Genomic DNA, 16,258 nt, shown 5'->3' with positions numbered 1-16,258 from the left:
TAAAAGCTATTACATTTGAAAATTCCATACTTAAGCATTTTGACACATCCTAATGTACATGTACTCTCGAATGAGTATCTATACAATGTATAGATATACATATAATTATTATTTACACTAGATAATTCTACTTTATTACAAAAATTGAATAATCTTTAAGATAACTCTATTATTACCTCACCCACCAGCCAGGACATATAAAATAACTTTTAACCGATCTTTTCAACTTGCCACCATATGAACAACGCATTCAACTTCTTCAGATGCAAACTTTAGCACAGAGACGTGTAAATAATGATTTAATCTTTCTTCATCAGCTTATTAATTCCCAAATTGATGCTCCTGATCTATTAGCTTGTATTGGTATAAATTATCCGGGTGGATCTGACCTCCTACGAAGATTTGAACCTTTGCATATCGGCTTTCATAGAACAAACTATGGTATATTAATGAGCTTCTGAGCAGGGGCGTACACACCATTGGGGCAAGTGGGGCGGTGCCCCGGGGCCCCAACACGCCAGGGCCCCGTAAGGAGACAATGCAGAGAAGGCAACTGGTTATACAAGTATAGAAGCAAAAAGATAATATATTTGACATGAATCACTTCGGACACAAGAGAGACAAATTATATTTTTCAGTGAATTGGTAGCCAGCCACATAATATTTCATCTAAAAAAAAAAAATTACATCATGGGTCCCAAAAAAAATAAATTGCTTTTTTGAAAGAAAAAATTACATACTATCTTGGGGCCCCAAAAAATATTACTTGCAAAATCTTAGCGACAAATAAATGACAGGTACATCAGGGGCCCCAAAAAAAAAATAAGTGGGCATACCTATATAAACTTTTTTATTTGTTCTTATTTTCTATATCAAAAGGGCTCCAAAATTTAGTCTTTCCCCGGGGCCCCGACAACACAACGTACGCTCCTGCTTCTGAGTCGCATGAGTAAACTTTTTAATTTTAACCATTCATCCTTAGACTTTAATTTGACGAAAATGGGTCTAAAAACATTGTTTCGAACCAGTGCAGTGCTCCACAATCGTGATTGATAATCAATGTTTTAAATAAATTATATATGTTGGATTTTTTGTACTTATAATTTTATAACTTGTAAATTTGTTCGTAACTATTTTGTTTTATATTGTGCATGTGGGAGGTTGTATTTTTTGTTTACTAACCACTAACATGCACTTATGATGAGGCCTCTGATCGTAGATAAAATAGCTTGTTCTAAGCTTACTACATCAAAGAATCTGTAGTGAAAAAAAGAAAAAAATAACACTATATTTCAAAAGTAAGTAAATAGGTACATCAAATCATAATTTTTGTACATAAATTAATCATCCTTTTTTTAAATTATTGAAATAAATGTACAGATGTGAATACGAAGATTTATAACATTTGGGTTGGTTTGATTCAATCATTTCAGATGTTCATATCCTTTTACGCAGTTGGAATTCTTGTTCTCGGCTTCTCATACAAACAACCATTAAAATCTCAACCAATTACCCTCCTTAATAGCATCTCATTGTCGAAATACTGTTTCCAATTCCTTCCGCCGTAAAAGTTTAAATTAGAAACTTCTATAACCCATATGGTGCTCCTTAGTCCTTAAACGTTCACTGTATGAGGAACAAGACTAAACGCAATGAAGGTAAGTAGGAAGGTATCGCAGCTTCGCAGGATGCCTTGCACCCACACATCCATCTTCCCACAATAGCATTAATTAATTTTCATTTACCAACAAAGATTGAAACTATAGAAAGTGATAGGCAAGCATTATGCAGGTGAAAGTTTTTGGTAGGTTTAACTAATCGCCAAATGCGATGTTCTTATCTTTCATTTAGGATAGGTACTCACTTCCACAAAACGCCGGCTTTTACAAAAAAACCATTTGATCTATGAAAAAAAAAAAAATAAAATAGAACTGGATCTTAGAATCCAATGTATTTTCATCCGCTGCCGGTTACCCGGTCGCAGTTAAAAAAAAAACCATCGCATCTATCTTCCATGGTATAAAAAGACAAGGTATGATCATTAGAGCCGCCATCTTACAAAATGGGGTAATAAGGTTTTGACGTTTGGCATTTGGCAAAGTCAAAAGCAACAACAATTTCCAAGACAAAATTGTTTACAACAACAATTTCAATGGGCTGGGCTGTCAAAACCTTAAGTAGCCATAAGTTTTGACAGTTCTCGATACTGAGTTTTTTCTAATGATCATACCTTCTCTTTTTATACCTTCCCTCAGTTAATCAGACTAAAAATTTTATCGTTCATCGCAGTTGTGCCAAGGTACTTTATTTGTTGTATTATAGGTTATTTCATACAGAAATATCTAAAACTATTAACAAAAAAAAAAAGCGGAGAAATTGGGTTTGAAAATAGCTCTCATAGAAAAAAATAATCAAAAATTTGTTTGACATGGTTGCATTGAAATGTTAATATTTCGAGATATACCCAATGCACTTTTCAGATAAAAGTCTTAAATGGATCCTGATAAGATTGTGTAACAAATATACATCATCATCATCATCATCATCATCATCATCATCATATAATAAAACGGCGAACGTGGTTTTTGTGGTACAAAATACCGGGCCCACGAAAACCGATGGGGCATAAAATATACACCGAATTAAAGCGAAGGACTTCTAGACGTGCACAATAACATTTTTTTTACTTTATTTCGCCCGAAATACCGAAATTTGCTTAATTAAAAATTCGATATAAAAAAAAAAAAAAAAAAAAAAACAAAAACAACTGGAAATATCTGTTGGAAAATTTCCAATGGACTGGAATGAAATGTCATTCATGACTGAATGAATGAATGAAAGCATTCAGCGAAAATCAAAAAACATTAAGGTGGGTTCACATCATGGTATAAAAAGAGAAGGTATGATCATTAGAAAAAACTCAGTATCGAGAACTGTCAAAACTTATGGCTGCTTAAGGTTTTGACAGCCCAGCCCATTGAAATTGTTGTTGTAAACAAATTTGTCTTGGAAATTGTTGTTGCTTTTGACTTTGCCAAATTTAAACGTCAAAACCTTATTACCCCATTTTGTAAGATGGCGGCTCTAATGATCATACCTTGTCTTTTTATACCATGGGTTCACATTGGTGCGTTGTTTTAAGATCGCATGTAAACTATGGTTAGCTTTAATTGTTTTAGTTATCTAAGTTTAGAAGTAAGATGTTTGTTTTATTACCATGAATTTTTTTGTTAAAATCGAATTCTATTAAAATCGAGTCTATTACTAAGGTCCAATCTTTTGTAAACACTTTTGATACCAATGAAATCTATTTTCGTCCTTTACTCTCTTGAAAGAACATAAGAATTTGTCAGCAATTACATGAAGCCTCAAGAGGTGCGACTCTTTTTAAACATAATGAGTGCGAAAGAGAAAAAAGATGAAAGAAAAAATCATCCGACCGGAGAGTCGTGGGTCGTGAGTCCGAGACTCTTTTTTGACGTTTCTTTTTCCACTTTTTCTTTTTTCAACATTCCCTCACATTTCTTTTTGCTTCTTGGTGCAATACAACAACAACAAATTTTAAATCAAAAGATAAATGTCAAATTTGAGTCCTTGACTCAAGAGGCATCGTGTAATAGTACGCGCCTCACAGAATGATTCTATTACTACGATATTGATAACAATATCCCTTAAGGGACCTGCTGCATGGGATCAGACAGCATGCCATGTTGTATATTTTGCAGTCACTCCCACTAACGTCGTTCTCGTTGTTGTTCTGCTTTAGGATTCACGATTCAGTCGACAAATAGAATTTGAAAATTCGGCTGTAATAAACTTGCAAGAGCATTCTCCCATCCTTGAGTGTCATAATAGCTTCCACTTTTTTTTTTTTTTTGAAGTCCAGCACTGCTAGTGGTAGGATTGAGTAGTAGAAAAGGTATTTGCTGGTGGTTGCAAAAAGCAATTAAAATACTCTCTTAATTAAACCATTCTGCCTCGAGTACCTGTAGCAGGCTTGATAATTGATAGAATGGTTGAACCTAAATGGAACATTAACCGATTCAAATGCGCTCGTATACATAGTGATGGCGAACAAAATTCAGAAAGCCCTCCCGAGGGTGTATCAAAGGGGTTTAATGACAAATGGATAATGACTCACTCTTCACGTCATCAGTAATTTTCAACCCTGAGTTTCGTGGGTTATAGCGTGGTAGGTGGTACCATAACGAACTACATGCACAACAGATTCCAATTAATAAACATTAAAATTAAACGCGCCATCCGCAACGAACAGGATCTCGCTTTAACTCATCACATAAAAAAAGGTCGAAAAACAACTTTAGTTGCCAGTGAAGGCTTCTGTTTCAAGAGAATTTAACAGCTAAATAAGAAATAACCAAAAAGAAGCAGCATTATTAATGATTTGGTTCAAAATAAAATTAAAATTTTTGAAACAGGTGTCTATGGCTACCTTCAGTTTTGAGTTTCATCCAACCAAATGGGACTATGCACCTTCCTCTGTGTTTTTATTTCAAGGACTTTCAGCATCATGTAACCTAACCACTTAAGATTAGAGTAAGGCTATAACGGCGAGTTTAAATTGAATTTTAAATAAAGAACACAGTATTTTATCGTCTTAAGTACCTACCTATATTTAATTTTTTTTTTGCAAAAAGATTATTTTTCTCAAAGATATTGGAAATAGAAATTTTTGGTATCTCAAAATCTTAGTGGTTAACATAACTAGCAAATTCCAGTTTGCGTTCTGATTTGGATTAAAAAAGCAAAATATCTATTACGAAAAAATATATATTTCGGATTAAACATGAAGAAAAATTTCATTGAAAATTAGTTTTTGAGACTTTCACGTTCTTCATTTCAATTTTTGCGTAGATATTTACTTGCCGAAAGTGAAATTAATTGTTCTGCATTTTTTCACTTATTCAGATTTTCTGATCGAATTCAATTCACTTTGTTCGTGAAATTGTATTAGGTATCTATGTATATTTTATTTGTACTGGCTATTTGTTGTCAATAATAATACAAAATATATAAAACACACGAGGCATTGAAATTAATTGTTCTGCATTTTTTCACTTATTTAGATTTTCTGATCGAATTCAATTCACTTTGTTCGTGAAATTGTATTAGGTATCTATGTATATTTTATTTGTAATGGCTATTTGTTGTTAGTAATAATACAAAATATATAAAACACATGAGGCATGAAATATCATAATGCCCTACCTTCAAATTCCCTAGTTTTAAAATATACCCTACCTCCAAAAAGGACCTTATTTGAAAAATGCCCTATTTAAAAATAAATTAGGTATATTTAAATTTATTTTGAAATAAGATTATTTTTTTTAAATAGCGTGGAAAGCCATACTCAAAGTTATTGAAGGTAGGGTATTTTTGAAGGTAAGATGTTTTTGGAGCATTGGCTTTTTTGATATAGGTTACTCTTAGAGCGTTTTTCAAGGTAGGATGAAAATGCAATTAAAAAATGTCTTGCCCTATCTTTAAAATTGCACTACCTTCAAATTTCATAATTTGAAAAGATGCCCTTCATTCAAAACGGGTCTTATTTGAAAATTGCCTTTTTTGAAAATAAGATTATTTTTTTTAAATAGCGTGGAAAGCCATACTCAAAGTCATTGAAGGCAGGAAATTTTTGAAGGTAGGGCATGTTTGAAGGTAAGGCGTTTTTGGAGGTACGGCTTTTTTGAAGTTAGGTTACTCTTAGAGCATTAATGCCTTCCTTTAAAAGTGTCTTACCTTAATGCCCTACTTTCTTTCAAAAATATAATTTGATTCAATGAGATTGAACAAGAATTAACATTAAAAGCTCCAAACCGTTTTACCAAACCTGATCCCATACAACTAGCAGTAGTTATGGGTAGCTATATTCTGTTTTTATTTCATTTTTAACCGACTTCCAAAAAAGAGGAGGTTACCTATCAATTCGTTTTTTTTTATAACCTCATACCTTTCGACTGGTGCAAGCAGTGTGGTCCCTGATCGCTTACAAAATATCGTTATTTCTAAAAACGAAAATTGTTAAAAAATCTTCTTTTTTTTGCATACAATCCATAAGCCGCAAATATTACAGTATTTGCCGTTCCAACTCTCTGATATTTCTGGCTTTGATTGATTGATTGATTTTGACACAAAAAATTAATTCACTTCTGCCGTGTTAACTAAAGTTAACTAATCTGCATTTTCGATACATAGAGGTAATAGAGTTATGCGAATATTTTCAAGGTTTCAAAATTAAGTTGATTTTTGACACTAAACCATCTTTCAAAACAATATAAAGTCCACAATACGCAAAGTATTGAATTTAACGTATGTTATATTTTAAGTCTCTTAAACCCAAGTAAAAACGAAACTTCGCGAACTTTTTGAGCACCGGGTTAATATTGACTTCTCGGTACCCCTGGACTAAACTATCTTTAAATTAATCAAAATGGCCCCTTTTGTTATTTAAAGCAACATTTTTAAAGATGAAAATCTAGCAAGAAACGTTTACAACACTGCAATTTTCAATCCTACCATTATAAAAAAAGAAATAATTCAACTACAAGATCTAGTTTTTTATTTCCAGAATTTAGATATGTTTGAACTAGATCTGCAGACCATGATTTTCGAACATCTTAGAAATTGAGATTTATGAAGAATTTTTGCACCCTTTCGGGGTCTGTAAGAAATAATTGGCTGAACTTATATGTATGTTCGAAAAACTGTACAAGTTTTTCGCCAATACCTTGCTTCAAAGCACATATCCGAATGAGTTTGTTTGAAACTTACATCATTACAAAATAGACTTGCAATTCCGTTGTGTCCTGCTGTAAGTCAAAGAACTGGGTCCAATTATATCCCAATATTTTGTGTGGAATCATTTTTTTTAATTGATGTTCATTAAATGCTTCGGTGTTGTTATTTTCGTATTTGTTTTTTTTTTTCCTTTGTAATTTTGTTAGGATACCTTATTTTTCTCGGGCCCCTTTTTTGGAATCTTTTTGATTTTTGAAGTGAAAACTTCTTTAGTAGTGATTTGAAACAAGATAAAACGAAAAAGCGACATGAAAAATCAATTGATTATAACTTTTTTGTTTTAATAGATCGATGAATAAAATTTATATTGTAGATAGGTAATTAAATAAACTATAATTGTGCAAACTTTCAATTAATTTCATATTCAATATCGTGAGCTAACGGAAAAAAGATGTTCTTTTTCAAAACAACACGTTATATCTTTTGATCTAGAGCACACAAACATTTTACTTGACTTTAATACGCATGCTGTTAATATAACCTTGCATTTGATAAGTCACACATAACGGTAGGTGCTCTACAAGTTACACAATCTTAAATTGAAAAACTTGAAAAAACCTCAAAACACCATTGGAGATCTGTTGCTGATGACCAGCCACCGCACAGTGTGGGAATTCGCTCATTTAGCGGAATTAAATTAATAGCGCTTACAGGTTTAACTTTTTGAGAATTCTTTTTTTGCAAGTTTAATTATAAACATATCAATAATGAAAAATAATAACAATTATTTAAATATCTCGTCAAATTTTGTATGTACAGAGCTCTGAAAGTACAAGTTTTTTGCCTTTCGGTGGACTAGTCTTAAATACTCAATGAGTCGTGAAAAGTATGTGAATTTCAAGTTTCCACAGTTTCTATCTTCAGAAAGTAGCACATTGTCTAAGCCACGAATTATAAATGACCAAGCACTTGATTATTAACCCTTTCGGACCCAGCGTTACTCTCATGTAACATATTTTTAAAAATTCGTAAAAAATATTCCATTAAATATTTTTTTTAGGTTTCAATGGCTCAATTGAAAGATAATGATGCCTAGTTACTGGATTATTACAAAAATTTAGTCAAATATCATACCTTTCATTTTTTTTTTATCGAAAAAGGAACTGAATTTCACATTTTTTCTTTTTTTTTTGCAAAAAAATTTTTTTTTTATATATGGTCATAATTTTGAAAAAAAGATATAAAAAAAAGTCAATCCAGAAAGTGTTTTGCTTTTTGGCTCAGAAGAAGTAGCATACATTATTGTTCCATAAAAAGTTATTTTCTCAGTTGTCCGACTTTTTTTGGTGGTCGTAGGCAGTGCATGTAACTTACATGTAACATGAGAATAACACATTAGTTTTGCTATTTATTATTTTGGAAAATAACTTTTTGCTGTTCATATTTCTTAGTTGTGATGTTTTTGATACGATAATACTGAAAAAACATTTTTTAATATTGATTTTCATAGCTTGGGTTCGAAAGGGTTAACTTAGGTATGGAAATATAAAAACCCTGTTTAAATATCGATAAACCTTATGAAAATTAAAAAATTTTAAATTATTTAATTTTTTTTATCATTACTGAAACACCCTTTATCCGATATAATCTTTTTTTATTCCTTGGTAGTTTTCTTTTTTAATTTTTCAAATTACTTAGGTAGTTCTGTTTTTCTCTTACTCTAAATTTTGGATTTGAACAACCTGTATTTGTGTTATAACTATTTTTAAATGAATTCACTAGCCTATTGTTTTTAAAACATCCTGTGAAATAAAAAAAGTTCTTAAATTTATAACGCGGAATAACTAAAGTTTTGCTCTAACAAAGGTACAAAAATCGAAAAAAAAAACACATTTTTTTAACTTCAAACACCAAAACAAAAATGTAAAACACCCTGTGAAATAAAAAATTACTTACATAATTATACCTTGATATTAAGGAAATATAAAAAAAATTAAACTTTTATTAAAACACACACCAAACGCACGAGAAAAAATTAAGAGCAAAATATACTCTTCCACCAAATAAACAGAATAAAAATCGCCAACTGCAACTTCAAATCTGTTTTTTGTTTACATGATCCCCACACCCCACCTAACAATGCTTTTGTTATCACTTTCTACAATCTATTAGCTTTAAGAAAAACTGGTTTGGGCATCAAACAAGGCAAGTCATTTTTCGAATTAAATTCCGCTAAATTCGCGAAATCCCACACTGTGCACCGGTCAGTGTAGGAAGTACCGTAATCTCAGTTTGAAATTTCGACACGGTTGGCTTTAAAAAATTCTTACTTTTTTAGGCATCGTAGAAATAGAAGTGTCATAAAAATGGTGAAATAAAAAGCTTTCAGATGATATGGTATTGGCTGTCATTTAAAAAAAAGGTGTTGGAAGAGAAAAAAGATTTATTTTTTGCTTTTTTTATGAAAAATGATTATTTTTATACTTTTTTTGCATTGTAAAAATTTAAGTATGGCTTTATTCTTCAGCAAAATTTGTTAGCTATTTAATGGTGCAGTTTTTTTCAAGAAAAATGATTTTTTAAGGTTTCACTTCAACCATGTATGAACTGCACAAATGAATTTTGTTTTTTTTTTTTTTGTCACCAGACAATTTATAACACCGCCCTACCTTTAACAACCGATGCCCTACCTTAAATTCAACTCTGGCTACGGCCCTGGGGGGGGGGGGAATTTGGAATTTGCATCCGAACATTTTTTTAATAATGTTGGGAATCATAATTTTAGATAAAAAAAGAAATAAAAATATAACTTTCACGATTAGGCATTTAACCTTCTGTAGGCACACCTCTTTTTTGTGACGTGATAGGCACACGGGTGCGAATTTGGTTTATACTTTTTCTTTTTTCGGTCTCAATATTTTATAGAGAATCGTACCTATATGACATTGATGTAGAATTTTCCGCGCAATTCACCCTTATAAAGAGACTTTTTTGTGAACACTTTTTTGCAAAATCGTAATTTTTTATTTTTGTCCTGCCAAATAAATTAGATACATTGTAGTCTCTAAAATTTGAGTCTTTGATTTGAGCCTTTAAAATTAAATAACGAAGAAAAAAAATAACAAAAATAACAAAAATCATAAAAAATTATTTAAATTATTTCTATTTTAAGTGGAGCGATTGAATATAATTCAATTCAATTTTTTTTATTATTTTTGTTATTTTTTACTTGCTCTATAGGGCAAGTATTGGTTTCGTGTCGAAAAAAAAATTTGAGGTTTTAATCAAAACCAACATTACGATGATGGAGAATTCCAAAAAAGTGGGTCTCGCAAATCCGTCCGTGCGTCTGTGCGTCTGTGCGTCTGTGCGTCTGTGCGTCTGTGCGTCCATCTGTACACATTTCCACAGCCTTAACGCGTGGATGGATTTTCTTCAAATTTGGTACAGATGATTTTTATGGAATTCTGAAAGTTGGTTTTTTTTGTTTTTTTTATATCTCGTTTAGATCGTATACCTCCCATACAAAAAAATACGATATTGCGAATTTCTCGAAAACGGCTCTAACGATTTTGATTAAACTTTGTATACGTAATATTTAAAGCAATGGCAATAAAATTGCATTTTTATTTTTTCTCAAAAAAGTCAAATACAAAAAAAAAAATTTTTTTATATGAAAAAAATTTAGTCTAAATGTTGGCTCTTCCCCAACCTCAACAAAATTTCTTTAAAATTTATTTTAGAGGCAGCTCGTAAAATCTACAAGTAAACTAACATAAAAGTGCTTTGAACTGCAAGAGCAAGTACGTGCGACCCCAGTCGTGCATTTTATTTCTTTTTATTATTGTTATTGTTATTTTTTTGTTATTATATCATCCTGACCACGGGCATTCATTTTCTAAGTGTCTGAATTTAAACAAATTCAATTAGAATATTAAAATTCACAGTATATTCATGCTGTGAGTTTTATATAGTGTCGATAAGCATCGACCAAAATAAGGCGTCTTAGTAAGGGTACGACCAAAGACCATATAACAAGTTACAAGTTAACTTGTTATATGGTCTTTGGTATGACAGATCTAACTGATGAGCCCACTGTTTGGAGTTGAGGTCACTTGAACTTTAAAATTAAAGTTATTAACATAAAACATTTACATAAAATTGATTTTTAATTTTTTACCCTGCGATGTTTTAACAATGCTCATTTTTCGACAACCTCGTTTAGTTGAATTTTATCAACTACTTATATCTTTTAAGGAATATGGCAGCATCAACTAATTTAACCTTTCATCCCCCATGGTCGTACGCAAATAATTGAGAACTATTTTAAGTTTACTGAATGACCGCTCACAAGAAGCTAAAGTCACAGCTCACAGGAGCGGTAAACATGGGGCAAACCAACTTTGGTTAATTTTACTATTTAATTTACGTGTGACGTAAAAGTTTGAAGAACCAATTTGAATTCTTTCTATAAAATGTTTCCAAATTAAAAACAAAAGCTTTTTCAGGATTTTCATCAATTCCGACGTGTTCTATGATGTTTCAAAAAATCATTTTCAGGATTAATATTTAATTTTTCAGCAAATGAAGATGAACTTTTTATTAATGCATTTAGGTACTTGAGAGTCATCATCATCATCGTTAAATTGTTGAAATGATTCTATTGTGCTTCGAATCAAAAATGAAGTAGCAAAAACGTTCAAATATTCCACTTCTAGATTTTCTGTACAATTTTTTACTTTGAACAAGCAAAATGCCAAAGGAAGAGGATAAAATTCCAAGAATTTGGAAGCCAATTCGACCATCATTACGAGATGCGACACGATCTAACCAGATGTTAAATACATCTATGTACCTCGTACGCGACACGAGCTAGCCAGATTTTAATTAAATACACCAATATACGTAAAAAATGATTTGGTGATCAACTTGCCTACTAATTTGCCGATTCGGGAAACCGTACCTCTAGCTTCTAGCCCATTCGGGATGTACACAAAATTAAGCTTAAATGGTAGGTAAAACGTAAAAGTGTAAATTTATCAATGTATTTTAGTATTTTTACGCATGTTTTTTATTATATACTAGATCCTGATGATGAGGCAAAAAGTCCCTCGAAATAGGTATATAGATTATATAAAAATAAAACAAAAAGGTAAAATAAAAAATGGAAAAAATTAGATCGTGCAATTTTTTTTCATAGGACGGTAGGGGGGATCACTGAGAGCTTAATAGCAGTTTTTTTGGGAAAATCGAGCTTGAGCCAAAGCCGCCATCTTGGATTTAAGGAAACATAAGGTTTAGTAAATAAGACGGCCATTTTTTATTTTTGACAAAAATGATGTAGGTAAAACTTGTAGAATCAATCCATTAACGCCTGAGATATGACCAACTGTTTATAATAAAAGATTAAAAGAGAGAGAGTTATTAACAGTTGGTCATATCTCAGGCATTAATGTACCGATTTGAAAAATTCAAAGACTTAATTGTCTTGCTAGACATCAACTGTAATATTTACTAATTTTGTTTAAAATGACACCTACCGATTTTGAAATATTTCCTTTTGTTTATATAATTTCAGGAATTTGCAAAAACTAATATTGCATCTAGATTTGTCATCCCCAAAAACATATAAAAACACTCCCATATTGTGTTGATCTTAAAATATATACTCAAAGCGGGTATAACGTTTAAGCTGAGTAAGGGAATAGTTTTTTGATTTGGCGATTAACTTGCCGACTCGGAAAATCGTACCTCGAACGCGACACGAGCTAACCCGATGTTAAAACACTTATGTACCTACGTACAAAAAATGTTTTCGCGATTAATTTTTTGCCGACTGATTTGCCGACTCGGAAAACCCCACACCCCCAACAACAACATTGTTCGGTTTTTTTTTTTTTTTTATAAAATTATGCCTTCGTTTTGTACTTTTTTTTTTGTTATTTGACCAGGAAAGTCCGGGATTTGGCATCTCGATTACCAGTTTTCTCAAAACATATCTGGCAACCCTAAAAGGATTTCTTATAAAAATTCCCCAAAGTACTGCCTTGAAATCCGAGCAACTCTGACTTTTTGACTTTTTAATGGTGCATTTCAATTATTTTTTGAAATAAATACATAATTTATATCGAGTAGATAAGTGTAATCTAGTTTTTGATTTTATCCATCTCAAAAATAAAAACATCTCAATCAAGTGCACAGCATACAAATATACTCTACTCATTCAATAGTCATTCGGAAACAATTACCTCAAGTGCTGCATGGATGTACTTGTCATTTCATTTAGCATATTGCATTCATCTACTTCACATTTTAATTCAAGTCTTTTCATAGTTTGGTACATTCACATACACAATGCTCCGGCACACAAGATAATATTCCAAAATGACATTCACAACAACTTTCTCCTTCAGCCCCCGCTTATTCTGCTCGGAGCAATCCTGCTTCATGTATGACATTTATGTAATTGATTTTTTGGAGAGGTAAACAAATCAATTCACAGACACATCTCGGTATGAATGAACCATAAGATTTAAGAGAAATTGGACATTGGAAGTTGTCCGGGGAGTTGCGCTGCCGTCAATGTGGATGATTCAAATAACTTTTAAATGTGTTTATTTTGCAGAACCCTATTCTTTAGTGAATGAATATGCAGGAAGGGCCCATAGATCTCTGAGGGCTCAGACCAGAGTCAGAGAAATTTTAAGCTGAGCCTTCAACTTCCTGTATTTATGATCCATTTTTTTTTTATTATTTTATCTGTGAGTTTGGTTGTTATTGGGATGGAAGCCTTATCACAGTAGGAACACATACTCCGAGTTTCAATTTTCGTTCAAGTTCGCACAGGATGTGTTTATGAAAAAAACAAAAAACAGTAGGCATTTGAAAGTCCATATTTCATCCAATTTTTGCCTTAAAAGGCTTAGCATGGACGGACCCTTTTAACCTTCCTTCCTATGAGCATCGAATCAACCTACTGCAGATCCAAACCTTGTCTCAAAGGAAAGTTAATAAGGACCTTGTATTTATTTATCAACTTATAACGGGTGTAATTGATGGCCCTGATCTGCTTAATTCTATTAATTTTAACTACCGGAGAGGTGCTTATAACTTTCGTAGCTTAGATTTAATAAAATTACCCCAACAGCGTTCTAATTATGGTATGCATGTGCCCTTAACTCGCATGTGTAAGTTTGTAAATTTGAATACTAATCTGTTTGATTTTAATCATCATATATATATATTATTATTATATAATTAAACGGCGAGCATGGTTTTTGTGGTACAAATTACCGGGCCCCCAAAAACCGAAGGGGCATAAATTATACAACGAACGAAAGAGAATGACGCGTAGATGTGCAGAATCACTTTTTTTTTTACTTTTTTTTTTTAACCGAAATAACGAAATTAAACAAATTAAAATTCGATACAAAATAAAAAAAAAAAACAAAAACAACTGGAATATCTATTGGAAAATTTCCAATGGACTGGAATGAAATGTCATTCATGACTGAATGAATGAATGAAAGCATTCAGCGAAAATAAAAAAACATTAAGGTGGGTTCACATTGGTGTGTTGTTTTAAGATCGCATGTTATGGTTAACTTTCATTGTTTTAGTTATCTAAGTTTAGAAGTAAGATGTTTGTTTTATTACCATGAATTTTTTTGTTAAAATCGAATTCTATTAAAATCGAGTCTATTACTAAGGTCCAATCTTTTGTAAACACTTTTGATATCAATGAAATCTATTTTCGTCCTTTTCTCTCTTGAAAGAACATAAGAATTTGTCAGCAATTATATCAAGCTTCAAGAGGCGCGACTCTTTTTAAACATAATGAGTGCAAAAGAGAAAAAAGATTAAAGAAAAAATTATCCGACCGGAGAGTCGTGGGTCGTGAGTCCGAGACTCTTTTTTGACGTTTTTTTTTCCACTTTTTCTTTTTTTCAACATTCCCTCACATTTCTTTTTGCTTCTTGGTGCAATACAACAACAACAAATGTTAATTCAAAAGATATATGTCAAATTTGAGTCCTTGACTCAAGAGGCATCGTGTAATATTACGCGCCTCACAGAATGATTACACACCCGACAAACAATTTTGGTTCTATAAAGCTTTACAGATGCAATTGTTGCTTCTTTAAAGCATTATAGAAGCAAAATTGTTAGTAGGGCAGCCACACAAAAAAATACAAAAGTTCTGACCTGGGATTGCGACTAAATTTTTCATATAGTTTTTGGGTCGCTGAAACCGAATCCGAAGTCCGTTTTGCTCCATCACGTCAGGTTTTCGAGATAACCTCATAAAATGTCACGAAAACAAAAACATTTTTTCTCTGATCTGGATGTGCGAATATGTTAGTCTTATAGTTTTTGGATCACTGAATCCAGATTCGAAGTCAATTTCGCCCTATCACGTCAGGTTTCTGGGATATGCTCAAAAAAATGTAAAAACCAAAAGTTTTTATCTGGGGTTGCGACTAAAAAAAAAGTTCTTATCTGACATTTTGTTGCGGACGCCGGTTGCTCCTGTAAAAGAAAAGAAAAAAAAACATAGTAAACAAACCAACCTAAGCACAGAAATACGATTAAAAAAATCGAACAAACATACCTCGAATAAACGAATCCTGTTCTTTGGTATGGAGTACCTGAAATAAATAGAAAAGAAAAAAAAGGGAAATACATCGAAAATAATAAATAAAAGTTAATTCCTACCAAATTGCTGCCATCTTGTCCTTCTTCTTTGTCCGTGTTGTTTTCAATGTCAATCATGAATGTCAATGTATAGACCTTTGACAATTTATTACATAGATATGGTACCCATAGATAATAATAGCCGAGATGATTGGCTTTCCAGTACTGGAATATGATTGGTTGGAAAGCTAACTCGGTGAAAATTGTACTAGAGCAAAATGGATAAGGAAATCTATGGTTAAAGTAGAACCGACATTTAAATTAAAGGTAGCAACTATTTCTATCATCAAAAATTACATGAGAACCGTTTTTACACCAAAAGGGGTGAAATAAGAATTCGTTTGCTATAAGTGTTATATTTTTTGTTATAACTTTTATATTCACACGGTTTTATACGTCATATTCTGTTTATTTATTTAAATCGTGCGTCTTTTAAGCTATGTCATCGTTCGGTCCAAGTTATTTTACGTTTACACGCGTCATTTTTGCTGTTTACACGTGACGTTTTGTCTTGTCAGCCTAAATATAACTCCGTTTTATGTGTTTTCGCGTTTCTTTCGATGTTTTTACGGATAATAGTTGTCATTTCTAGTCTTTATTACGTTTTGTGTCAAAGTACAAGCGTGTTCTGAATGTTTTGAAAAATTAAAAGTTATAAAATTGATGGATACGCATGGTTAACTGTATGTGACGATAGAAATGGTTTAATTCGAAGTTTCTATAATGCTCTAGCTGCAATAAATTGTATTTAACCACAAATACTCGAGGTAAAAATATTTTTTTCGATCCTAGCGCCATCTTCACT

The 16,258-nt window shown here is 32.0% G+C and overlaps 1 protein-coding gene across 1 annotated transcript in view; it reads right to left on the bottom strand.

The window, feature by feature from the left end:
- The window catches only part of LOC129920295 (nuclear factor related to kappa-B-binding protein), a 66,665-nt gene extending 51,139 nt beyond the window's left edge, over positions 1-15,526 (bottom strand). The window contains exons 1-2 of the mRNA XM_056001633.1: positions 15,371-15,526; positions 14,965-15,288 (exon numbers count right to left, since the gene is read on the bottom strand). The gene's annotated coding sequence lies outside the window, so the exon portion shown is untranslated. The remainder of the gene's footprint in view (positions 1-14,964; positions 15,289-15,370) is intronic.
- Between the last annotated feature and the right edge of the window lie 732 nt (positions 15,527-16,258).

This window comes from Episyrphus balteatus, chromosome 4 (genome assembly GCF_945859705.1).
Source record: "Episyrphus balteatus chromosome 4, idEpiBalt1.1, whole genome shotgun sequence".
Taxonomy (NCBI): Eukaryota; Metazoa; Arthropoda; class Insecta; order Diptera; family Syrphidae; genus Episyrphus; species Episyrphus balteatus.
The sequence above is the reverse complement of the archived record's forward strand: the minus strand, read 5'-3'. Positions and strand labels throughout refer to the sequence as shown.